This window comes from Chiloscyllium punctatum, chromosome 16, assembly GCF_047496795.1.
Source record: "Chiloscyllium punctatum isolate Juve2018m chromosome 16, sChiPun1.3, whole genome shotgun sequence".
Classification (NCBI taxonomy): Eukaryota; Metazoa; Chordata; class Chondrichthyes; order Orectolobiformes; family Hemiscylliidae; genus Chiloscyllium; species Chiloscyllium punctatum.
Window position 1 is genome coordinate 81,699,756 of NC_092754.1, and position 27,136 is coordinate 81,726,891.

Sequence of the window (27,136 nt, forward strand, 5' to 3'; positions counted from 1 at the left end):
TCATCTAAATATTACTCTGTCCTTTGATCAAAGTGAATTTGTAATTGTTGTTCAGTTTATGAATTGTCAGATACTTGTTTTTATTTTTCCATTCACCTGTTCATTTTGACCGTAAGATTGAAATGCTTTGAAAATATTGGAGTTTATCATTTAAAAATAAGGTTTGCACATCTCTCACATATCTCATTTCTTGTATTATGATTCAAGAATGTTTTCTGGTGGAATTCAAGTAAATTCCAGACATTTGTTCACTTCAAATAAGCTCTTTAAGACCTAGTTATCAATCTGATGTTAATGTTTCAGCTGGTTACATTGACATTGATTAGGTACTCATTCAGAGAGATCAACTGACAATTATAAACTATTTGCAGGATTATTGAATTGAAAGAAAGATTCAGACGTGCAAACATTTTTTGGAAGGAATTGCTTTTTCATTCAAATGTGTAGGCTTTTCAAGAATTCTATATCGCCTTTCACTGGTTTTCTTGAAGAGAAATCAAATTTATAATGCATGTGAATTCAAATGTGTTCGTATTTTGAAATTTGCATTAGATTTAAGACAGTTCAATTTATTTTCTTTAATTTTATTTGCTGTGCAAAAAACTTTTACAACATTTTAAAGCCAACATTTAGAAACCTTGTGTTAAAGATAAATGTTAAATAAAATCCATCAAACCATCCCTCACTGAAAACTGTTGTGGAAGTGCAATCGCCTGGAGAATCCCTGCCCACTTCTTCCTATCCGGGCTCCATGACTATATACAGACCTGGGAGATAGCAGCAGGAGGAGACCATTCAGCCTTTCAATCCTGCACCACCATTCAATGGGAAACAGCTGACCATCCAGCTCAGTCTCCTGTTCCTGCTGTGTTCCAATCCCCTTTCATGGCTTTACCTCGAAGAACTATATCTAAGTCCTCCTTTGGTTTCACTGCCTTTTGTTCCAGTGGCGTTGCTGTGTAGGTGCAGGCAGAGGTAATGTGATGGTGCTGCCTCCTGGAGGATGCGCTCAGCCTCCCCCTTCATCCTGCAGTAACATCAACTGGGTTTCAGCAACTAGAGATAGAACCCATTTCCAGGATATGGGCATCACTGGCTCAGCCAGCATTTATTCCCCATCTCTCGTTACCCTTGAGAAGATGGTCGTGAGCTGCTGTCTTGAACCATTCACAGTCCATTTGGTGCAGATAGACCGACAATGCTGGGAGGGAGAGTGTTGCAGGATTTTGGCCCAGTGATTCTCCATCTTTGCTTCTTCAAATGCTGGTTAACTTAATCACGACCTGCACGTGATTTTGAGATTTCAGTCTGCAAATCTTCACCATCTAGCACCCTGTATAAAGGAATATGTACAGATTAGAAATTCAGAACAGACAATTCTAGTTTCTCTGGAATATCTTTTCCCCTTCCTTCCCCCAAAGCTGTAACCCTCCAGCCCACTTACTCTCTCCCACCATTTTGACTCTACTACCCCCTAATGTACACCCTCCCCATTCTCATGGAGTCACTGATAAACAGATCCATTCCACCACTTCCCGTCCCTGGTTAGAGTCTGCACCCTTTCTGGGTTCACTTCCTTTCCCTTCAGTTGCTGCAAGTCAATAATGTAACAGCAGAATGAAACAGACGGAAACAGAAAGGGAGGTGGCAGATCCTGGACAGAAGAGGAACCTTCAGTCTGTGAGAATGGGTCAGATCCTTCTTCATTCCCCATTAGGTTATTCCCAGCATTACAATGAATTGGGGATGGAGAGTGGCCCTACATGGGTGTAGTGACACTTTAACCCCCCCAACAGATCAATATTATAAGCAGATACATTCCTCCTCCAGCCAATCACAGTGTGAAATATTTTCCGCAAAGTATACTTACCCAAAGCACATTTCCAAAACCCACCCACATTCTGGACATGTACAGTGCCTGGTTTCCCCGCACACGTGTGGTCCCTGCCTCAGGGATTGTTGGAGTTGTAGTCCCCATGAAGCCACTGGAGCCCTGTCTCAGGAAAGTGAAAGAAAAGTGTGGACTGGATGGTGTTGTGTATAGTATCCCCATTCAGATACACAGAACATATGGACTGTCACTGGGTTTTACGGAGACATCTGCTTCCACAATCTGATTTTCTGATGTAAGGAATATAGATTCAGCCAACTGGGGTGTGGAGAGGTTAATAGGAGGAGCAGATTTTAAGCAGAGGTGGCTCAATGGTTAGCATTGATGACTCACAGCGTCAGGGACCTGGATTTGATTCCAGCCTTAAGCGACTGTGTGGAGTTTACATGTTCTCCCCGTATCTGTGCGGGTTTCCTCTGGGTGCTCCAGTTTCATCCCACAGTCCAAAGATGTACAGGTTAAGTAGATTGGCGATGCTAAATTGCCCACAGTATCCATGCGTGTGCAGGTTAAGCCATTAACCATGGGAAGTACAGGGAACGGGTGAGTCTGAATGGGATGCTCATTATAGGATTGGTGTGGACTCCATGGATGATTACCCTGTTTCTGCACGGTAGGGATTCTATTCTATACTCATGAAGAAGAATGTACCTATCTCAATGTGCTGTGAATCTGTGGAATTCCCTATTCAAAATGCGGTGGCTGCCAGGACAATGACCAAATTTACTGAAGAGATAGAGATGTTGATTTTGCAATGAGATGAAGGGTGAGAGAGAGCAGGTGGGAAAATCCAGCTGAGACCGAGGTGAGCTCAATCATCACCGTATTAAATGGTGGAGCTGGTTCGAAAGGCTGCATTGCCTCTCCTCTGCCCAGTGCTTATCTTCTGACGGTAATAACTGGAAAGCTGAATCCAAAACTCACCACCTTCACCAAAGGAGATTTTTTGACAAAGCAGGATAGTCAGGTGGATTAGCGTTCCAAACTTAGATAGTGAGGAAGCGTGTGGGAGATAATGATTTTGCAATTTTAAACTGAGGGGAGTTAAAAATCACACAACAACAGGTTCTTGTCCAACAGGTTTAATTGGATTGTGATGAAGGAGCAACGCTCTGAAAGCTAGTGTGTTACCAATTAAACCTTTTGGACTCTTACCTGGTGTTGTGAGATTTTTAAATTTATACACCCCAGTCCAACATTGGCATCTCCAAATCATGTAAACTGAGGGGAGACAGTGATTTATGGTTTTAGACTGTGTAGTACATTCACACCGTCCAGAATACTTTGTTTTGAATACCTATCTTGTACTTTATTACAAAGCCAAGGTCTCTGACGATGAAAACCAAAACACCCAGGTAACATCACCTCACCTCGTAATCTGATAAAAAGACTTGTCATTAATCTGGTTGAATTTAGAACACAGATGGAAAGCGGGAAGATTAAATCCCATCCCAAGATACTGTGCTTAAACAAAGGAGACTACAATAGGATGAGGCAGGAGTTGGCTAATGTAGACTGGGAGCAAAGAGTTTAGGTTGGGACAGTTGACAGCCAGTGGAGGAATATCAAAAATGTTTTCAAACTGCTCAGCAAAAGTATATATCAGTGAAAAGGAAGGACTGTAGGAAAAGGAGTAATCTGCCATGGACGACTAAGGAAATAAGGGAGTCTATCAAACTGAAATAGAAAGCATTCAAATTGGCAAAGACCAAGGAGAAACTAGGAGATTAGAATAACTTTAAAGATCAACAGAAACCTAGATGGGATTGGGGGAGAAAAGCAATAAGTAGCTATCCCCAGGGCCAGAATAGCAGTTTACCCTGCTAGAGGGGAACCTATTGTGTGAGGAACATATGGCCTCTGTAATTGTTGAAGCACTTAACTGTTACCATAGAGATAATCCTGATCAAGTTCAAAATCACAGCACACTCCAAAAGCTTGTACTTCCAAATAAACCTGTTGGACTATAACTTGGTGTTGTGTGGTTTTTAACTTTGCCCACCCCGCTCCAACACCGGCTCTTCCACATCAGAATCCTGGCAGACAGCCCCACTGCAACTGAAGTGCCTGTCAGATACTTGACTGAGCCACAGGCCTGTGGGGAAGGGGTATGTGGTTTAACCACAAAGTGCTGAGCTGAACTCGACTTTTTAACTGCCAATGCCATGGAGATAATACTGAGAGACAGCGTCCATTCAAAACCACAAAGGTATAAGAATGGGAGCCATACATCGGACAGGCTGGGAGTTACCTGATGCTTCCTGGAGGTGTTCTGCATGGACACTATCCAGGTAACTGCCATGTTTCATCAATAAAGACTCAAAGACGACCTCTCAGAGTTCTGTACCTGGTTATTCCTATCCAGCAGGGTTCAGGAATATGAGTACACAGCAGTCAGTCTTCACAGTGGAGAACACGAAGAACATGCCAGTAATTGATAAGGAGACGGAGGAAGGCAAGGACCAAGAAACAATCATTATCACGAAAGTGTTAGAGCTGGGTAAGCTAATGGAGCTAAAGGTAGACACGTCTCTTTGCCCTGATGGAATACATACCAGGGTGCTACCAGAGATAGCGGGAGAAATAGTAAATATACTTGGAATCAGAGTCCTACAGCAGAGGCAGGCACATTGGACCAAACTGGCCCATGCCGGCCAATATGTCCATCCACGCGAACCCCATTTCCCTGCACACTTGGCCCATCTGCTTCTGACCCTTTGCTATCCATGTAGTTGTCCAAATGTCTTTTACATGTTGTTAATGTACCCACCCCAACCACTTCCACTGGCAGCTCATTCCATATACATACCACCCTCTGTGTAAAACAGTTGCCCCTCAGGTTCCCTTTCAGAATTTCTCCTCTAACCTGAAACTGATGCCCTCCACTCCTTGATTTCCTGGGAAAACGACTGAGTGCATTCACCTTACTCAAGCCTGTCACAATATTATACACTTCCAGAAATAGATCTCCCCTCTGTTTCCTCGGCTCTAAACAAAAGAAAATCCTCGCTTGTCCAACCTCTCCCTCTAACTCAGACCCCTGAGCCCATTTCTTCTGCACTTTTTCCAGTTTAATAACTGAAACCTACACTCCATTCATCACATTTCCAGTGTCTCCCCACGGCACTGGAACCAACGTGACAACGCCAACGGATTACAAGCCATGATCGATAATTAACTCCTTTACAACAATCCCGTTTTCATATTATTTTCCATGGTGCAGGTATCCTTGTGTCTTTCTGGTTGCATGGTTAATTAAAAACTTGTCCTCATACAAAACAAATCTGTAACTTAATTGTTCCTGGGAAATGTGACATGTATTTTCTGACTTTTAAAAACAAATGAAATCTCTCTCCACAGTCACCACACTAACATGGACTTGGCTGTGTCTCAGTCATGTTTCCAGTCACATTGAGATTTGAAATATTCGCCCACGGACAGAATATACACCTTTCCTTCCACATGAAAAGGTCAATGATATTCAGATCGCCACGGATCAAGTAACTATCAAAACGGAACATGAAATTCAATTTGAATTTCTCATCCACAAATCCGCCCTTTCAATACCCGACAACAGAGAAAACAATTCACCACTGTTAATACAGGATGGAAATTCATAAGACAATCATAGGATTAAATTGTAGTTTCTTTGTTCCCCCAAAGCTTTAATTCTCAGTCTCACAGTTTCTCTCTTCTGTGAACTGAAATCCAAACCAATCTCCTCACTCCTTTCCTCCACACCCAGTTCTAGTACTCTCTCCTCTCGTTGAATTCAGCTTCCTCGCTCCTGCCTGCAGGCTAAGAGCCAAAACAAAGGTGTGGCACGACGGCACTGCTGCCCCACAGCACTGGGATCCCAGGTTCGATTCCAGCCTTGGGTGACTGTCTGTGTGGAATTTGCATGTTCTCTCCGTGTCTGCGTGGGTTTCCTCCGGGCGCGCCAGTTTCCTCCCACAATCCAAAGATGCGTAGGTCAGGTGAATTAGCCATGCTAAATTGCCTAGAGTGTTAGGTGCATTAGTCAGAGGGAAATGCGTCTGGGTGGGCTACACTTCCGAGGGTCGGTGTGGACTGGCTGGGCTGAAGGGCCTGTTTCCACACTGCAGGAAATCTAATCTAATCAAATCAATGAATCTGACTGGGAGCCTCCTGGGTGTTGGTGAATCCTCCCCCCACCTTCCAGGGTTTCCTTCCTGGTCAGACCCACATTGATTTTTTTTTCCCAATCTGGAACCTCTTATCTATTTCCCCCACACCGACCCTCTGATGAGAGCCATCCTCCACACACTGGACAAATCATATCTGGTTGAACTAAAATGAACCAAATTAGAACTTTAATTGCAGGCCCACCTTTGTTCCTTTCCATAACATTCCTGAATCTTCACCCGAGTTCTGATAGCTTTCTGCAAAATGCTCCCCCACTGATATGCCGACCATTTGTCACGATACCAGGGCAGGGACTATTCCCCTGGATCCTGTTCTCAGAGGGAGGAAGGGAGGGAGCAGCCAGTGACAGATCAATCCCACACATCCACAGCCTCTCTCCCTGGCACTGACCCACCCTGCACATACGCCAACAATTGGCCAGCACTGCGCCCGTGCACTGGTCTCCCCTCCTACAGAGCCTGCTCCAGATCACACAGGTGCCTGGGTGATTGACAGCAGCTGCACCCAATAGAGTGGAGGGGGCGGGGCTGGAGGACTGGGACAATGGGATTGTGAACAGTGAATGAATGTGGAGGACACTGGGGGATGGACAGGTCAGTGAGGGACAGGAGCAGTGCAGCAGCAGGAGGGGATCCTGGACAAACTGAGCAATGGGAGAGTCTGACAGGAGAGAAACTACAGGAAGGTTCTGTTTAGAGGCTCAGGCAGGGACAGCTGGGAGACAGTATGGTCTGGTGGCTTGGGCAGGTTTACTAATCAGCCTCTTCAAAGATGCTGTTACCAAACTCTGAACCCGATTCTCTTGGTCCAGAGGTAAGGACACTACCACCATTTCTTGGTGGGCTAGTGGAAAGAAGGGAAGATTTTCTCAATCTCACTCACATGGAAACTCCATGAGCTCCTCCCACTTACTGTCTACGGTGGGGAAGGAGGAGACAGAGCAGATGCGAGGGGGTTGAGGGATATTGGGACTGCCTTTCCAAAGGAACTCATCTGTGTTGGTTTTATTAAGACGACTCAGTTCACAGTCACCAACACAAAGCTGGTGTATGGGAACTTTATCCAGAATATTAACAGCCATAACTGGGTGACGCAGACCCCAATGTACAGAGTTAAGTCCTGGATATTAATAACGGTTTTGTGTGTGAGAAATCACGTCTCATGAATTTGAGTCAATTTTCTTGAAGTAACAACAGAGAGGATTGATGAGGGCAAAGCGGTGGAAATGATCTACGTGGTTGTCAGTAAGGCATTCAACAAGCTTCCCCATGGGAGACTGGTCAGCAAGGTTAGATCTCATGGAGTACAGAGAGAACCAGCCATTTGGATACAAAAGTTCATCAAAGGTAGAAGACAGGAGGGTGGTGGTGGAAGTTTGCTTTTCAGATTGGAGACCTTGGGCGGCACGGTGGCACACTGGTTAGCACTGCTGCCTCACAGCGCCAGAAACCTGGGTTCAATTCCCACCTCAGGTGACTGACTGTGTGGAGTTTGCACATTGTCCCCGTGTCTGCGTGGGTTTCCTCCCACAGTCCAAAGATGTGCAGGTTAGGTGAATTGGCCATGCTCAGTTGCCCGTAGTGTTAGGTGCAGGGGTATATGTAAGGGAATGGGTCAGGGTGGGTGCGCTTCGGCGGGTCGGTGTGGACTTGTTTGGCCGAAGGGCCTGTTTACACACTAAGTAATCTAAAAAAAAACCAGTGGGGTGTCAAAAAGGATCGGTGCTGGATCCACTAATTTTCATAATTTATATAAATGATTTGGATGTGAATATAGGAAGTAATGTTAGTAAGAGGACACCAAAATTGGAGGTGTAGTGGACAGTGAAGAGGATAACCTCAGATTATAATGGGATCTTGATCAGATGGTTGAATGTGCTGAGGACTGGCAGATGGAGTTTAATTTAGATATATGTGAGGTGCTGCATTTTGGGAAAGCAAATATTAGCAGGATGGATACACTTAATGGTAAGGTCCTCGGGAGTGCTGCTGAACAAAAAGACCTTGGAGTGCAGGTTCATAGCTCCTTGAAAGTGGAGTAGCAGGTAGATAGGATAGTGAAGAAGGTGTTTAGTATGCTTTCCTTTAATGGTCAGAGCACTGAGTATAGGAGTTGGGAAGTCGTATTGCGGCTGTACAGGACATTGGTTAGGTCACGCTCAGAATATTGCGTGCAATTCTGGTCTCCTTCCTATCAAAACAATATTGTGAAACTTGAAAGGGGTCAGCAAAGTATTACAAGCATGCTGCCAGGGTTGGACGATTTGAGCTACAGGGAGAGGATGAATACATTGTTTTCCCTGGAGCGTCAGATGCTGATGGGTGACCTTATAGAGGTTTATAGAATCAGTAGGGGCATGGATAGGGTAAATACACACTGTGTTTTCCCTGCGGTGGGGAGGAGGTACAATGGGGGAGACAGAGAGGGAAGGGTGACCGTTATTTTGTAGATCTACAATACAACGCTGTTCCTGTTTTCTCCCCATCCCCTGCAATCCCACTGAAGGGCTCAGAACAAGTGCACAAACCCTGGAAAGTAGAGTTTCAGGGTGCTCAAGTGCTGAAGGCTGCATTTGGGACGCTGACCTTTATTGGTCTGTGCACTTATCAATAAATGGACCTGGGTTCAATTCCACTGTCCTGGATTCATGTCTGTGGCCACAGACACGCCTGTCTCTGACCCTGACTAGTGGATCTCCTGTCACTATAGCTCTGCCTTTCTCCCTCCTCCCATTCTGTGCAGCGGAGCTATCTGTAGTGTCATGAACCTGGCTGTTGCTGATTTCCCCTGAGTCCACCCCACCTGTTCCCCCCTTATAGAATCCCAAGCGGTACACAATATATGTTTGAAAAGGGGAACGATCAATGGGGTCCTTCCTGACCATTTACTTGATCTGATGGTCACCCATTCCCTTTCTGCCTGTGGCACCCTCACCTGCAGTGTGACTAACTCACTAAACGTACTGTCCATAACATTCTCAGTATTGCTCCACAGTGAGTTCACTCTCAGCTCCAGGTCTGAAAAACAGTTTCCCAGTAGCTGCAGATGGACACACTTGCTGCACACATAGCCGTCACAGACACTGGAAGTGTCCCTTATTTCCCACATTGTGCAAGAGGAGCACACCACTGGTCTAAGGGCTCCTGTCACAATGTCTCTCTAGTATCAGCTCGTTACTCCCATTAGGAGAATCTAAATGAGCTAGCAACCTTCCTTCTCTTCAGACATTTCTATTATAATCAAAACCCCTGATCTTTACTTAAGCTGACATTTTATACTATAAAATTTGTTTTTAAAAAAAAACTCAGCAGGTATTGCTTACAACTTTCCTGTTCCCATTGAGATCACGTGAATTTCTGAACGGCCTGAACTAAAACTGAAGCTGTGGTTCACCTTCTCCCTGTCTCCCCTTGCTCTGTTTACACCCAACTCCAGAACACTCTCATTGAGCCAAGCAGCCCTCACAGTGCAGCCCTGTCATTTTCATTGTCTGCTCACACCTACACTGCCCTCAGCCTCCTGTCCTGTTCCAATGCATCTCAATGGGAGCTCAGGACCAGCATCTCATCTTTCAATTCAGCCCTTTGTAATCCCAGAGTCAAAAAGGACTTCAGTAGTTTCTCGATGAACAGACAGTTGTCAGAAGCTGGAACATTCCACCCAAAATGGTGCTGCAATTTGAGTGCATAAGGAATTTTAATGAGAAGTTTGCAGGGAATTGAAAATGAGGAGTTTACAGATGAACATCATGAAGTGGGTGATTGGGTCTAAATCTGACAGTTCCTAAATCTGAGGAGGTATAATTTGGATAAATCTGTGCTCCCTTTCAGGCCAATGACACCTTGCACAGCTGCAGGGCCCAGAATTAAACACAAACCCCAAGGGTGATCCAACCACAAATTTGACTATTAGATTAGATTACTTACAGTGTGGATACAGGCCTTTCGGCCCAACAAGTCCACACCGCCCCGCCAAAGCGCAACCCTCCCATACCCCTACATTTACCCCTTACCTAACACTAAGGGCAATTTAGCGTGGTCAATTTACCTGACCTGCACATCTTTGGACTGTGGGAGGAAACCCACGCCGACACGGGGAGAACATGCAAACTCCACACAGTCAGTCGCCCGAGACGGGAATTGAACCCAGGTCTCTGGCGCTGTGAGGCAGCAGTGCTAACCACTGTGCCACAGTGCCGCCCGTGCTTCTTTTTGCTTGAAGGAAACAAATACTTTCCCACAGGCAGAACAGACACACCTTTCTCCTTCCACAGTTAAATGTCAATGGTATTCAGATCCGGATGACCCTGCTGACGATAGAAAATTGCTTTTGAGATCCCTGTCTCAATTATTCTCAATTAATATCCTATAAAATGAATTCACAAAACAAAACTCACAGTCAGTGCAGGCTGAACAGTAAAGGCAACAATTTCTCTTGGTATGTGTTTGATGTGTAAATGCTCCGCTTTCAATCACCCCTCCCCCACCAAGGAAGAGGACATGTCCATGTGCCTCGCTGTACCTTGCCCCAAATAAAGATGGCGGCCATAACCCAGGACCTGAGGGCCACAGCCATTTTCCCATTTGCTGTAAACGTGGGACCAAGAGTTTCTAATTCAGGCCTAACTAGCTGTTCAGAGTGTAATCATGGGCGGCACGGTGGCACAGTGGTTAGCACTGCTGCCTCACAGCGCCAGAGACCTGGGTTCAATTCCTGCCTCAGGCGACCAACTGTGTGGAGTTTGCACGTCCTCCCCGTGTCTGCGTGGGTTTCCTCCGGATGCTCCGGTTTCCTCCCACAGTCCAAAGATGTGCAGGTCAGGTGAATTGGCCATGCTAAATTGCCCATATTGTTTGGTTAGGGGTATGGGTGGGTTGCGCTTCGGTGGGGCAGTGAGGACTTGTTGGGCCGAAGGGCCTGTTTCCACACTAAGTAATCTAATCTAATAAACCCTCCCCATTCCCATTTCCTCCTCCTGCGTTCACCAAGGGTCATTCTCGGCCCAGTGACCCTTCCTCAAAACCGATGGCAGCTGGGAAAATTAGAATCCCTACTGTGTGGAAACAGGCCATTCGGCCCAACAAGTCCACACCCACCCTCTGAAGAGTTTCTCAACCAAACCCATTCCCCGACCCTATCATTCTACATTTCTCCTGACTAATGCAACTAACCTATACATCCCTGAACACCACAAGAAATTTAGCTGGGCCAATTCACCTAACCTGCATACCTTTGGACTGCAGGAAATAGGGGTATAAAGAGTAGATAATAGGTGGGGACAGAGCCCAAAGAGAGACAGGAACATTTAGAAAGACAAAGGAGTGGATAACAATCTGGCTGGGAGGGTGCATAGCTGTTAATGGAGGGGACAGGAACCTGTGTCTGGCAACATCTCAGTGGAGGTACTGGAAATGGCAGCTGATGATCTACGTTCTGCTGCAAAACAGACCCCAAGCTTCCAGTTGCCTGTCACTTTAACACATGAGTTCTGTTCCGTGGCCAACATCTGTCTCATGCTTACTGCAGTGTTCCAGTGAAGTTTGATGCAAGCTGGCAGAACACTCTAGAACATACCAAAACGCCCCGTATTTCAAGGACTGCAATTTCCCCTCCCGTGTGGTCAACAGTACTCTCCAGTGTATCTCCACCACTTCCCACACCTATGCCATTGAACTACACCTCTCCATCTGCAGCAAGGATAGAACCCCCTAGTCCTCACCTTCCACCCAGATACAACGCATCAGCATCCGCCATTTCCACCACCTACAAATCAGATCCCACCAGATAGATTTCCCTCTCCATTCCTTTCAGCATTCCACAGAGATGATTCCCTGGGAATTCCTAGTCAGATCCATCCACCCTCCACTCGCCAATGCAAGAGGTGTAAAACCTATGCCCACACATCCCCCTCACCCATAATGGATCCTTTCACATCCAGCAGAGAATTTCCAGCACGTCCAAACACCTCACCTATTATGGCCTTTGCTTTCGATGTGGTCTCCTCTCCACTGGGGAGTCAGGACACCAACCTCCGGAATGTTTCAGGGAACATTTCTGGGACACATGCACCAACCAACCCCACCATCCTGTGGCCGAATACGCCAACTTTCCCACCCACTCCGCCGAGGACATGCAAGTCCTGGGCCACCTCCACCACCAAATCCCAGCCACCCGACGCTTGGAGGAAGAAAACCACATCTTCCACATTGGGACCCTTTAACCACAGAATCAAGGTTTCCTCATCTCCCCTCCCTTACCTTATCCCAGATCCAATCCTCCAACTCGACAACACCCCCTTGAGCTGTCCCACCTGTTCAACTTCCTTTCCAATTATCCACTCCACCCTCTCTCCATTACCCTCCACCTACATCTAGCCTTCCTAGCTCCCTTCCCACCAACCCCACAAATCCCTCTTACTTATCTCTCAGCCATCTTACTACCCCCCTTCTCCATCCAATCCCGGCATTCCTGATCAAAGACTTATGCCCAAAACGTTGATTCTCTTGCTCCTGAGATGCTGCCTGACCTGCTGTGCTTTTCCAGCGCCACACATTAACGCAAGCTGGAAGAACAACACCTCATCTTCTACTTGAGGACCCTGCACCTCTCTAGCCCCAGTATCAAATTCAATTATTTTAGGTCCTGAACTCTCCAATGTCCTAGTGCCCTAGGCTCTTAACCCACATACCAGTCCTTGTTATCATATAGCCTGCCATTATACACTACCTATGGCTAGCCACTAACAGTGGCCATAAACAGTTATTCACCCTCCCCCAGCCAGATCGTTATCCACTCCTTTGTCCTACTACTCCCATCTTTCTTTGGACTCTTATCACCACCTATCATTTACTCCTTAACCCCAACTTTCTGCATATAAACAGACATTTCTTTTCAGTCACATCAGTTCTGAGGAAGGGTCAGCAGATCCAAAATGTTAATTCTGATTTCTCTTCACAGATGCTGCCAGACCTGCTGAGCTTTACCAGTACCTTTTGGCTGTTGTGAGAGATTTACAGCATCCGCAGTTCTTTTGGTTCTAATTTACCAGGAATTTCTAATTCAGGTCTCGCCGCCTAAAACCGTGTGTTTATAAACACTACCAGTCCATACAAACTCAATTTCTCTCCCAGTCTCTGCTGTCTCTCTCACTCCCTGAGTACAACCCCACCACAGTCACACTGCACCTGCACAGTTCATGGTCACGTGTTGGCCACTGGACCCACCCCTCCTTCACTCCCATTGGCTGGAGGATCACACCAACTCTCCTATGAAGCTGCCATCAACCACCCGGGCCCCATTGTGACACGAGTTGTTCACTCCTCCCAGGAGTATCGGAGGCTGAAGGGTGACCTTATAGAGGTTTATCAAATCATGAGGGGCATGGATAGGATAAATAGACAAGGTCTTTTCCCTGGGGTGGAGGAGTCCAGAACTAGAGGGCGTAGGTTTAATGTGAGAGGGGAAATATATAAAAGGGATCAGAGGGTCAAGTTTGTTCACAGCAGGTGGTGCGTGTATGGAATCTTCTGTCAGGGGAAGTGATGGAGGCTGGTACAATTATACCCATCCAAATGCCAAATGGTCTATGTATTGGAAGGGTGTAGTGGGATGTGTACCAAGTGTTGGCAAATGGGACGAAGTTAGGTTAGAATATCTGGTCAGCATGGACTAGTTTGACCAAAGGGGTTGTTTTCCTGTTGTACATCTCTATGGCTCTGCACTGGCATGACCTTCAACATTCAGTGAAAGGGGGCAGTATCACAGAGTAGAGGGACTGGGGGCTATTCAGCACATTGGGGCTGTACTCTCTCCCTCTGGAGATGGTGCCAGTCTGTCCCAATTCACCTCCCATTTGCCTGTAGTCCTCCAAATCCTTCCTTAAAAGAAGCTATAATTGCAAATTTGTTTTGACAATAATTACTGAATCTGCATCCAGCTGTCGTTCAAACTGATCCAGATGCTCAGAACTTACGGAATAAAATAGTGTGCACGTTTTTAACCTGCATTATTTGCCAATTACTTGAAAGTAGTTACTAAAAATTGTGACGTTAATAATTTCTCCCTCTGTCTCTCGAAATTAAATATCCTGGAAAGAAATCTGCTCCTGGTTGAAATCACTGCTTAACCTTCCGAGCTCCAAGGAGAATTATCTGACCTTCTGCTAACTCTCCACATAGAGAAACTTATATTAATTTTAATGTTTCAGTGCTATCAAGATGTACAGCACAGAAACCAACCATTCGGTCTAACTTGTCCATGCCGACCAGATATTCTAAATTAATCTCGTCCCATTTGACAGCACTTGGCCCATAACCTTCTAAACTTTTCCTAATCACTTACCCAAATCAGATGCCTTTTCAATGTTGCAATTGTACCAGCCACCACACTTTCTCTGGCAGCTCATTCCATACACATACCACGTTCAGCTTGAAAACATGCCCCTCAGATCGTTTATAAATTGTTTTCCTCACTCCTTAAGCCTGTGCCCCATAAATGTGGACTCACCTAACCTGGGAATAAGACCCTGGCTGTTCACCCTATCCATGTCCCTCACAATTGTATCAACCACTGAGGTCACCTCTCAGCATCCGATGTTCCAGGGAAAACAGCCCCAGCCTATTCAGCCTATCCCTATATAGCTGAAACCCTCAACCCTAGTAAGATCTTTGCACATCTTTTCTGAACCCTTTCAAGTTTCACAATATCATTCTGATAGTGGGGAAACCAGGACTGAAAGCAGAATTCCAGAAGTGGCTGAATCAACGTGCTGAACAGCCACAACTCCTATACTCAATCCACTAACCAGTAAAGGCAAGGATACTAAACACCTTCTTCACAACCCTGCCTATCTCTGATTCCACTTTCAAGGAGATATGAATCTGCACTCCAAGTTCTCTTTGTTCAGCAACACTCCCCAGGACCTTCCCATGAAGTGTATAAGTCCTGCCCTGATTTGATTTTCCACAACGGAGCACCTCACATTTTTCTGAATTAAACTACATCTGCCACTCCAAAGCCCATTTGTTTGAAGTCCCATTGTAATCTGAGGTAACCTTCTTCCCTGTCTACTGCACCTCCATTTTTGTATCTATGTAAAGTCACTGACCATACCTCCTCTATTCACAGAGAAAACATTTACATAAATGATGAAAAGCAGGGACCCAGCAACAATCCTTACAGCATATTGCTCATAGAACATAGAACATTAAAGCAAAGTACAGGCCCTTTGGCCCTCGATGTAGCGCCGACCTGTCATACCAATCTGAAGCCCATTTAACCAACACTATTCCATGTACATCCATATGCTTGTCCAATAACGACTTAAATGTACTTAAAGTTGGTGAATCTACTACCGTTGCAGGCACAGCATTCCATACCCTTACTACTCTTAGTAAAGAAATTACCTCTGACATCTGTCCTATATCTATCACCCCTCAATTTAAAGCTATGCCTCCTCGTGCTCGCTGTCACCATTCTTGGAAAAAAGCTCTCCCTGTCCACCCTATCTAACCCTCTGATTATCTTGTATGTCTCTATTAAGTCACGTATCAACCTTCTTCTCTCTAATGAAAACAGCCTCAAGTCCCTCAGCCTTTCCTCGTAAGACCTTCCCTCCATACCAGGCAACACCCTAGTAAATCTTGTCTGCACCCTTTCAAAGCTTCCACATCCTCCTTATAATGTGGGGAACAGAACTGCACATAATACTCCAAGTGCTGCCTCACTAGAGTCTTGTACAGCTGTAGCATACATAACCTCATGGTTCCGGAACTCAATCCCTCTATTAATAAAGACTAAAACACTGTATGCCTTGTAAACAACCCCGTCAACCTGGGTGGCAACTTTCAGGGATCTGTGTGTACCTGGACACTGAGGTCTCTCTGTTCATCTGCACTACCAAGAATCATACCATTAGCCCAGTACTTTCCATTCGAGTTACTCCAACCAAAGTGAATCACCTCACACTTGACCGCATTAAACTCCATTTGCCACCTCTCAGCCCAGCTCTGCAGCTTATCTAAGTCTCTCAGTAACGTACAATATCCTTCATCACTATCCTCAACTCCACCGACCTCAATGTTGTCTGCAAATTTACTAACCCACCCTTCTACGCCCTCATCCAGGTCATTTCTGAAAATGAGGAACAGCAGTGGATTCAACACCGACCCTTGTGGTACACTACTGGTAACTGGACTCCAGGATGAACATTTCCCATCAATCACCACTGTCTGCTTTCAGCAAGCCAATTACTGATCCAAACTGCTTTATCTCCCACAATCCCATCCTTCTGCATTTTGTACAATAGTCTACTGTGGGGAACCTTATCGAACGCCTTGCTGAAATCCATATACACCACATCAACCGGTTTACTCTCATCTACCTGTTTGGTCACCTTCTCAAAGAACTCAATAAGGTTTGTGAGGCACGACCTACCCTTCACAAAACCGTGCTGACTATTCCTAATCAAATTATTCTTTTCTGGATCCTAACTCTTATAACCTTTTCCAACACCTTACCAACAACTGAAGTAAGGCTCACTGGTCTATAATTACCAGGGCTGTCTCTACTCCCCCTCTTGAACAGGGAACCACATGTGCTATCCTCCACTCTTCTGGAACTATTCCTGTAGACAATGATGATTTAAAGATCAATGCCAAAGGCTCGGCAATCTCCTCCTTGGCTTCCCAGAGGAGCCTAGGATATGTCCACTGGGCCGGATGGGTTTTATCTATTTTTACACTCTGCAAGATTTCTAATACCGCTTCCTTATGAACCTCAATCCAACCCAGTCTAGTAGCCTGTATCTCAGTAATCTCAACAGCATTGGCGTTTTCTGAAGGGAATACTGTTGAAAAATATTCATTTAGTGCTTTCCCTATCTCTTCTGACTCCACACACATCTTCCCACTACTATCCTTGATTGGCCCTAATCTTATTTGTCATTCTTTTATTCCTTAAATACCTATAGAAAGCCTTAGGGTTTACCCTGATCCTATCCGCCAACAATTTCTCATGTCTCCTCCTGGCACTTCTGAGCTCTTTCTTTAGGACTTTCCTGGCTACCTTGTAACCCTCAAGCGCTCGAACTGAGCCTTCACATCTCATCCTAATATAAGCCGCCTTCTTCCTTTTGAAGAGAGATTCCATTTCCTTTGTAAACCACAGCTCCCGCACTCTACAGCTTCCTCCCTGCCTGACAGGTATATACTTATCTTGGACAAACAGGAGCTTTTCCTTGATCTTTGAGGGTCCCTATTCTCTGCCTGGTTACTCGTTTATCCTTAGTGTATTTCTGGAATTTCTGGATTCTCTGGGAACATATTTCCCAAAGCTCTGTCATGTCCCGTTTTTGCTATCCTGTTTTCCCTCCAGTATACTCCTACTGCCCCTATACTCCTCCAGGAATTCACACAAACACAGATGTCTGCACCTGCCGTATCCCTCCTTCATTTTCTTGACCAGACCCCTCAATTTCTCACGACAGGCAGCATTCCCTACACTACCTGTCAAGGCCTTAACAGGATCATACTGTCTGTGTACTCTCGTTGTCGCAGGCCTATGGACGCAATGGCAGATGAAGACAGAGAAGCAATCATTCTCAGTAAAGAGGTGGTGTTGGGAAAGGTAACAGCCTAAAGATAGATGGGTCGCCTGGCCGTGGTGGAATGCATCCCAGGGGACGTTAACAGAAGGTAAATAGCAAATGCCCTCGTGATAATTCACTAAAATTTGTTGGACTCTGGGACAGTTCTGACAGATTGGCAAGCTACAAATGTGATGCGAATATTTTAAAGTGGACCTGCTAGCGTAACTTCTTTGGTGGGGAAAATGCCCGATCTCTTAAGGAAGAAATAGTGAGCTATGTGGATAGCAATTATCTCATTGAGCAGACACAGCATCGATTCATGAAAGGTAGACGTCACGAAGATGAGTGGTAGAGCAACGTCTGCAGAGGCCACTGTAAGTCTGCACAGGGATACAGATAGGTTAAGTGAGGGGGTAAGGATCTGGCAGATGGAGGACAAGGTTGGGAAATGTGAAGTCATCCATTTTGGTCGGACTAACAGCTAACTGATGATGAAATGGTGAAAACATGTAACATGCTGCTGTACAGAGGGAGCTAGGTGTCCTTGTGCATGAATCACAGGAAGTTGGTTTGTAGGTACCGCAGGTAAATAAGGCAGTGAAGGGAATATTGTCCTTCATTGCTAGAGGGATAGTTAGGCTGCAGCTGTACAGGGTGCTGGGGAGGCCACACCTGGAGTACTGTGTACAAGTTTGGTCCCCTTACATTAGCAAGGATGTACTGGCACTGGAGGGAGTACAGAGGAGGTTCACTAGTTTCAGTCAGGATTTCAGAGGGTTGGTGTATGCGGAGGGATTGAGGAAACTGGTAGTATGCTCATTGGAATTTCAAAATATGGGAGGTTGGATGGGAAAAAAAATAAATTATGAACGGTGTAGATAAGATAGAAGCAGGGAGGTGATTTCCACTAGGGGTGGGTCAAACTAGGGAGCAGAGCATCAAAATAAGGGGGTATCAGATTTAGGACTGAGTTCAGGTTGGACCTCTTCAGCTAAATCTGTGAATCTGTGGAATTTGCTGCTGAGTGCAGCAATTTAGGTTAGCGACTTGACTATCTTAAGGTCAAAAGGTAGATTTGTGAACAGGAAAGGAACTAAGGATTATGGTGAGAGAACAGGAAAGTGGAGCTGAGGCCATGAAAAGCTCAGCCCTGATCTTATTGAATGGTAGAGCAGGCTTGAGGGGCCAGATGAAAGTTCTTGCCTTGTGCCATCAAAATTGGCCTTTGTCCAATTCAGAACCTTAACTTTTAGATCTGGTATATTATTTTCTGTAACTCTTTTAACACTAGTAGAATTATCAGAGACTCCCAACAGAGTGGACGCAGGTCATTCAGCCCATCACATTGATACTGACCTGGAGAGCCTCCTAACCTTCCACTGTAACATTGTATTTCCCAGGACCAGCCAACCTACACATCCCTGAACACTGTGGGCAATTCAGCCTGGATAATCCACCCAACCTGCACATTTTTGGACTATGGGAGGAAACCAGAGCGCCCGGACGAAATCCATACAGAAAACCCCAATAAGATGATCATCCCTTTCTTATTTCCCAGTTCCACCTAATAACTTCACTGGGCGTACTCCCAGGAATATCCTCCCTCAGCAAAAACATAATGCTATTCTGAATCAAAAATGTCACTCCCCTCCTCTCTTGTCCCCCTTTCTATTCTCCCTATAGCATCTATACCCTGGAACATTAAGCTGCCAGGCCTATCCATCCCTGAGTGATGCCTCTGTAATTGCTATAATATCCCAGTGCCATGTTCAAAACCATACCCTGAACTCATCTGCCTTCCCTGTCAGGCCTCTTGCATTGAAGTAAATGCAGTGTAACTGCTCAGTCCGACTTCATTCTGTGCCTTGCCCTTGCCTGCCTTGACTATTTGACTTCTGAACTGTACCAGCCTCAGACATACTTCTTTCCTCACTATCTTCTTGGGTTTATACCCACTCCCTCACTGGTTTAATGCCTCCCGAGTATCACCAGCAAGTCTCCCTGCCTAGATATTAGACACCTTCCAATTCAGGTACAATCCATCCTTCTTATGCAGGTCAACTCTACTCCAGGAGATCACAATGATCCAAAAAATGTGAATCCTTTTCCCCTGCACCAGCTCCTTAGCCACTCATTGAGCACCTCCTTCTCCTCTGTAATATGGACATTTTTCAAGTTGTCAGCATTTATTTCCCCACATTCTATATCTCCCATGTACTTCTTCACAGTAAACACTGATCCAAAATACTTGTTTCCTATCTTGCCCAATGCCTGCATCTCCACACAATGGCTGCCTTGCTGATCTTTGAGGGTCTCTATTTTCTTCCTAGTTAGCCTTTTGTTCCTCATGTATTTACAAAAGCCCTTTGGATTATCCTGAACCCTATGTGCCAAAGCTATCTCACGTCCATTTGTTGCCTCCTGATTTCCCTTTTAATTATACTCCTACAGCCTTTATACTCAAAAATTTTTTGGATTGGAATAAATGCAAAATATAACATCCTGACAAAACAAACGAGGGTAGGATTTACACTCAATAAAAGTAGGGCCTGAGAGACTGAGAGCTTCACGTCTCTGAAGTTTGTGTTACATGTAGACAGGGTGGTGAAGAAGGTGCTTTGCTTAACACACTTACCTTCATTGTTCAGACCTCTGAGTCCAGGAGTTGGGACGTTATGTTGAGGATGTACAGGACGTTGGGGAGGCCTCTTCTGGAATACTCTGTCCAGTTCTGGTTGTGCTGTTATAGGAAGGATATTATTAAATTGGAGCAGGTTCAGAAGAGATTTACCAGCATATTGTCATGAATGGAAGGATTGTGTTCAAAGGAGAGGCTGGATAGGCTGGGAATTTTTTTCACTGGCGTGCACGAGTTGAGGGGTGACCTTATTAGAGGCTTACAAAATCAGAAAGAGTGTAGCCGGGGGAGAGGGGGATTCAAAGCTCGGGTGCATTCATTTTGAGAAGAAATTAGAAAGATTTGAGAAAAGACATTAGTTTTAAAAAAAAATGTATACATCTGAAATGAACTTCCAGAGGAAGTGGTAGCTGTGAATACAATTACAATATTTAAAAGACCTTCAGATAAGTACGTAAATAGGAAATATTTGGAGAGATGTGGACCAAGTGGAGGCAGGTACAATTAGTTCAGTTTGGAATTATGGTCGGCATGGACTGGTTGGACCACAGGGCCTGTTTCCTTGCTGTATAACATTAGGACTCTAATCCTCACTAACTCTAAATTCCTCCATCCTCAACTCTCCCGATCACTGTCACCTCATCCAGCCTCACAACTCTTCCTTATTTATATAATTCCTCACCAGCCACAGAACGCTCCCTATCTCATGTCCTCCAGTTCCGCAAATCTCTGCGATATGTGCCTTTCTTTAGTTCCAGCCTTGAGGATGCCCTCATTCACTCCGATTGGTTGGAGGACAAAGTGGTACGACCTGGTCCTCCAGTACTGCCCTCTGCCCCCCATTGGCCTGCGCTGACATCAATCATCGGGGCCCATTGTGAGGTGAGTGGTGGGATCCTCCCTCTCTCTCCCCTGGGATGAGCTTCAACATTCACAGTCAATGGGACAGTATCACAGAGCACAGGGGCTGGGGCTATTCAACCCATTGGGGCTGTAACCTCTCCCTCTGAAGATGCTGAAAATCTGTCCCAATTCCCTTCCCATTTGCCCATAGACCCTCAAATCTTCCCTTAAAAAGTAAAATTCCAAATCTGTTTATGAATAACTACTGAGTCTGTGTCCAGCTGCCATTCAGACTGTTCCAGATACTCAGAACTTACTGAATAAAATAATGTTCACATATTCACATTATTTGCCAATTACCTGAAAATAGTTACTAAAATTATGACATTGTTAACAATTCCCCTCTCTCTGCAGATTAGATATCCTAGAAACAAATTTGCACCTGGTCAAAATCACTGCTTAACCTTCTCAGCTCCAAGGACAATTATCTGTGCTTCTGCTAGCTCTCCACAAAAGAGGAACACATCTTATTTTCATTTATTAGTGTCATAGAGATGTACAGCACAGAAACAGACCTTTGGTCCAATTGGTTGATGCCAACTAGAAATCCTCAACAAACGGAGCCCCATTTGCCAGTTATTGGTCCATATCATTGGAAACTCTTCCTATTCACGTACCCAATCGGATGCCTTTCAAATGTTGTAATTGTATCAGTCTCCATTACTTTATCTGGCAGCTCAGTCCACACATACACCACACACAGCTTGAAAACTTTGCCCCTAGGATCTGTTTTTAATCTTTGACATCTCAACTTAAGCCCATGTGATCTTATTTTGAACCCACCTAACTGGGGGGGGGGGGGGGGAGAAGACCCTGGCTGTTCACCTTATCCATGCCCTTCATGATTTTATAAATCTCCATGAAGTCACCTCTCAGTCTTTGACTCTCCAGGGAAATTAACCCTGGCCTATTCAGCCTCTCCCTGTAGCCCAAATCCTTCAACCCTAGCAAAGTCTTTGTAAATCTTGTCTGAACTCTTTCAAGATTCACAACATCCTTTCCAGAACAGGGAATTTCGAACTTAAAACATAATTCCTGAAATGGCTTAATCAATGACCTGTCCAACCACAATTTGACGTCCCAGCTTCTGTACTCAATGCATTGACCAATAAATATAAGCATACCAAACACCACCTTCACTAGTCTGCCTACCTGCGACTCTACTTTCAAGGAACAATGAACCTGCACTCCTTGGTCTCTATGTTCAGCAACATTCCCAAGGACTTTACCATTAAGTGTACAAGTCCTGCTCTGATTTGCCTTTCCAAATTCCAACAGCTTACATTTGTCTAAATTGAACCCAGTCTCCCAATCCTCGCTCCAATGGCCCATCTGGTCAAGATACTGTTGCATTCTGAACTAACCTTCTTCATTGTCCACTACACCTCCAATTTTGGTGTCTTCTGTAAACCCACTGACCATATCTCATATATTCACATCCAAGTCATTTATTTAAGGACCCAATATCCATTCGTGCAGGACAATGCTGCTCACAGGCCTCCAGTCCGCAAAGCAACCCTCCATCACCACCCTCTTCCTCCTACCTTCAAGCCAGTTTTGTATCCAAATGGCTAGTTCTCCCAACATTTCATGTTATCTAACCTTGCTAACCAGTCTGCTTTGTGGAACATCGTTCAGTGCCCATATAGACAACGTCCACAGTCTGCCTTCATCAATCATCTTTGTCACATCTTCAAAAAAACTCAATCAAGTTAGAGAGAGAGAATTTCCCACACACAAAGCCACGTTGACTATCACTAATCATTCCTCATCTTTCCAAATACATGTAAATCCTGTCCCTCAGAATCCCTTCCAACAATTTACCTACCACTGACGTTAGGTTGACTGTTCTCTTGTTCCCTGGCCTTTCCTTACCACCTTTTTAAAATAATGGCACCCATCTTCCAGCACCTCACCTGTCACAAACAATGATATAAATACCTCAGGAAGGGGCACTGCCATCACCTTCCTAGCTTTCCACAAATTTCTGGGATACACCTGATCAGGTCCCAGGGATTTATCCACCTTGCCACTGTTTAAGACATCCAGTACTTCCTCCTCTGTAACATAGACACTTTTCAAGTTATCACTATTTATTTCTCCAAACTCTCCAGAATAGAATAGCATAGTATTTCTCCCACCTCCTGTTGTTCCATAGATGGCCTTGTTGATCGTTAAGGGGTCCTATTCTGTGTCTGGTTATTTTATCCTTAAAGTATTTGTAGAATCTCTTTGGATTCTCCTTAAACTATTTCCTAGAGATATTCCAAGTCCCCTTTTTGCTCTCCTGATTACCCTCACGTATATTCCTGTAAAAACGTGATCCTGTACTACCAATTCCGCCGCCTCTGCCATATCTGCTCCCAGGAGAAGCAATTCCACTCCAGGACATCCCAGAAAGGTTTCCTCTTTCAAGGACCGCATTTCCCTCCCACTTGATCAACAATGCACTCCAACGCATATCCTCCACTTCTTGTACCTCCGTCTTCCCCCCACCCATCCAACAACAATAAGAATATAATCCCCCACTCCTCACCTGCCACCCACTAATCTCCAGTAACCTCTGCTATGTCCGCTACCTACAGTCTGACCCCACCACCAGGGATATATCTCCCTCCCCAGCCCTTTCTATCTTCCACAGAGACCATGGGATCTTTGGTGCTGATGTGCTGCCCCACGGATACCTCAGTCACTCACCCTGCCAAATGGCCGAGTGAGATTATCACTAGATGGATAATCCAGACACCCTGATAACGTTCTGGGGCCCAGGGTTTGTATCCAGTCACGGCAGTCAGTGGAATGTGAATTCAATAATAATTTGGAATTAAGAATCTATTAAAGACCATGAATCCACTGTTGATTATTGCAAAAAAAAAAAGCCTCATCAGATTCACTAATACCCGTCAGGGTAGGAATCTGCCATCCTTACCTGGTCTGGCCTACATGAGACTCCAGACCCACAGCAATGTGGTTGACTCTTTACTGTCCTTTGGGCCCAGGCAGTGATACCCTCATCCTGTGAATGAATAACAAAGAAGGTCAAGTCTTGTACACAACCATACTGTCCTTACAGATAAGTGATCTCTTAGTAAATTTGCTTTTCAAATCCCTGCTGACTACTGGGGAAGGGGGTCAACATTACCATCCCAATAAGGAGATCATCCCTTTCTTATTTCTCAGTTCCAACTGTATAACCTGCCTGGATGTACTCCCAGGAATACCCTCTTGAAGCCCAGTTGTAATGTTATCCCTAATCAAAAATACCACTCCCCCTGCTCTGTTGCCCCCTTTCTATCTTTGCTATAGCATCTATACACTGGAACATTAAGCTGCTGGTTCTATCCATCATTAAGTCATGCCTCTGTAATTGCTATAATACCCCAGTGCGATGTTCAAAACCATACCCTGAGCTCCTCTGCCCGACCTATCGGGCCTCCTGCATTGAAATAAATGCAGAGTAACTGCTCATTCTGTGCCTTGCCCTTGTCTGCCTTGACTGTTTGACGTCTGAACTGCACCAGAGTCAGACTGAGCTCTTCCCTCACTCTCTCTCTCTCTGGGTTTACTCCCATTTCTTCACTGGTTTAATGCCTCCTGAATAGAGCTAGCAACTGTTCCCTTCCAGTGCCAGTACAATCCATCCTTCTGATGGAGGGCAATTCTACCCCACAAGAGATTCCAATGATCCAATAATGTGAACTCTTCTATTCCTGTCATTGACAGCAATAAACAACTGCCTCCCCTCAAAATGTATATTCTCCCCTTTAAGAATATTCTGCTCCCTCTCTAAGACATCCTTATACAAAAATTACACATTCGAATAATAAACCTTACACTCATCAGGTCATCATAAAAGGATTACATGACACATTGAAGGTTTGGGGAGACCTTTTGAGAGGATGCGATGATTCAAAGGAGAATTTTTAAGCAGCAAATGGGATTGATCTGGAACACAATACTCACACACACAATGTGAATATCCAGATCCTGATGTACTGAGTAATTCAATCAGAGTTTAGCAGAATATTTACTGAGATTACTAATACAAGTTTATAAAATCTGTCACTATCAGTTCAAGTTAGAAACCCACATCTCCTCCTCGTGGCCCAGGATTACTGTACATATTACCCTTGAGGACATCAGCAGTCAACTCAGGGGGAAATCTGTGGGTTTCTAGGAGATTCCAACTTGATATCTCATGTGACTGAACACAGCAGTTCTTTGACACATTGGAGAAAATGATCCAAGCATCAGTGAGATATGGGGAACAAGAATTACTTTCTTTTCTTTCATTTCATTGATGAGGCAGAGCGGCAGCACAAGACATGGGTGTGAAAGGCTAATGCCTAACGATGGGCAAGTTGTCTCCAACCTGACCAATGGGTAGGAAGATCCTCTCAATCACTCCAAAGCATATCCCTAAAAAGATAGCAACTCCGCCTGCTTCCCACTGCCCAGTGCACCCAGTAAATGTTTGGAAGAAGGGGAAGTGGGGGAATATCTCCTAGAAAAGGCATAACTGTAAAGGTCTAAGAGGATTATGAAACGAGAGAGATGCACAGGAGAAGGGGGCAACAAGTTGCTAGATGGGGTGTAACTTGGGAAAATGGGAAGTTGCTCATTTTGGAGGAGATAATAAAAGAACAAAGTACTATTTAAATGGTGGAAACTGTAGAAAGCTGCACAACAAAGGGACCAGGGGTAATTGTTCAGGAAACACAGAAAGCTATCACACAGTTACAACAGGGAATCAGGAAGGGGAATGGAATGTTTCATTTCAAAGTTTTTCATTATTAGAGCTTGGAGTATATACCCGAGAGTAATGTGTGGAAGTGCTGGTGAGACCACCATATCTGCAGGAATGAGAGCAGTTTTGGTCCCTTTAGATAAGGAAATGTGTCACTTTATTGGAGGCATTTCAGGGAAGATTCAATGAGATGATCCCTGGTTTGGAGGGATTATCTTTTAAATAAAGGCTGAAAAGGTTGGGACTCTACTCACTGGATTTTGGAGAAAGAGAGGTGATCTCATTGAGACAGATGGGATTCTTAAGGGGTTTGACAGGATAAATACTGAGAGGATGTGTCCGAGGGTAAATACTGAGAGGGGAGCCTGAAACAAGATTCTGAGTTACGGAATCAAGAGTTCTGTTTTGGATTCAAGTTTAAGGCGACACAGACGTGGGTAAGGGGTTTCAGTAGCAATGGAGCTGGGGTGAGGTGGAGAAGAGCAACGTTTAAGAGATTGGATTTCCTGGTATTGTGATTGTGTGGATGTCTGAACAGAAGGTCACCTTGGGGTCAGACATAACAGCAATATTGTGAAGAGTGTCGTTCTGCCTCAGACAGTTCCCAGTGGGAGGGAGGGGCTCAGCAGAAAGGTAAAGGTAAGGCAATGGGTTTAACCATGACAACGTTTCATTGGAGGAAATTGCAGCTAATCGAGTAGTGGGAATGTGATAAGCAGTTTGATAACTGAGTAACAGTGGAGTAATGGAGAGGGATGATGGGGACGGAGAGCTGGGCATCGTCAGTGTACATGTCAAACCTAACACTGTGTTTGGATGATATCACCTCCTGGCACTATGTACGTGAGATATAGGAGAGACCAAGGATAGATCGTTGAGGGACACCAAATGCAAGGAATTCAGAAAGGAAAGGGAGAGTGGAGATGGAGCAGGATTTTCCAACAACGGTGAGGTCAAATATTAGTTTTTCACAGAATGGGAGAGAAGGACATAACCAGAAAAGACCAACAGACAGAACAAGGAACAATATCTATGAATTGGCGAGGGGGGGTGATGAGGCGGCAGTGGAGGAAAGAGAGTTGGAAAGTGAGTTTAGTGAGATTAGGGTAAAGGGTCAAGGTGAGCTCTGATAAGGCTTGACAAGAGACTGGAGAAAGATGTAGGTTTCGGACAAAACCAGGAACACCACGTGAGGCAGTTTGG

General features: G+C 45.0%; 1 long non-coding RNA gene across 1 annotated transcript in view; it reads right to left on the bottom strand.

The window, feature by feature from the left end:
* Positions 1 to 306: 306 nt before the first annotated feature.
* Positions 307 to 27,136, bottom strand: part of LOC140487218 (uncharacterized) — a 30,580-nt gene continuing 3,750 nt past the window's right edge. The window contains exons 3-5 of the long non-coding RNA XR_011962782.1: positions 24,116 to 24,202; positions 20,281 to 20,385; positions 307 to 1,333 (exon numbers count right to left, since the gene is read on the bottom strand). This is a non-coding gene — a long non-coding RNA (uncharacterized lncRNA). The remainder of the gene's footprint in view (positions 1,334 to 20,280; positions 20,386 to 24,115; positions 24,203 to 27,136) is intronic.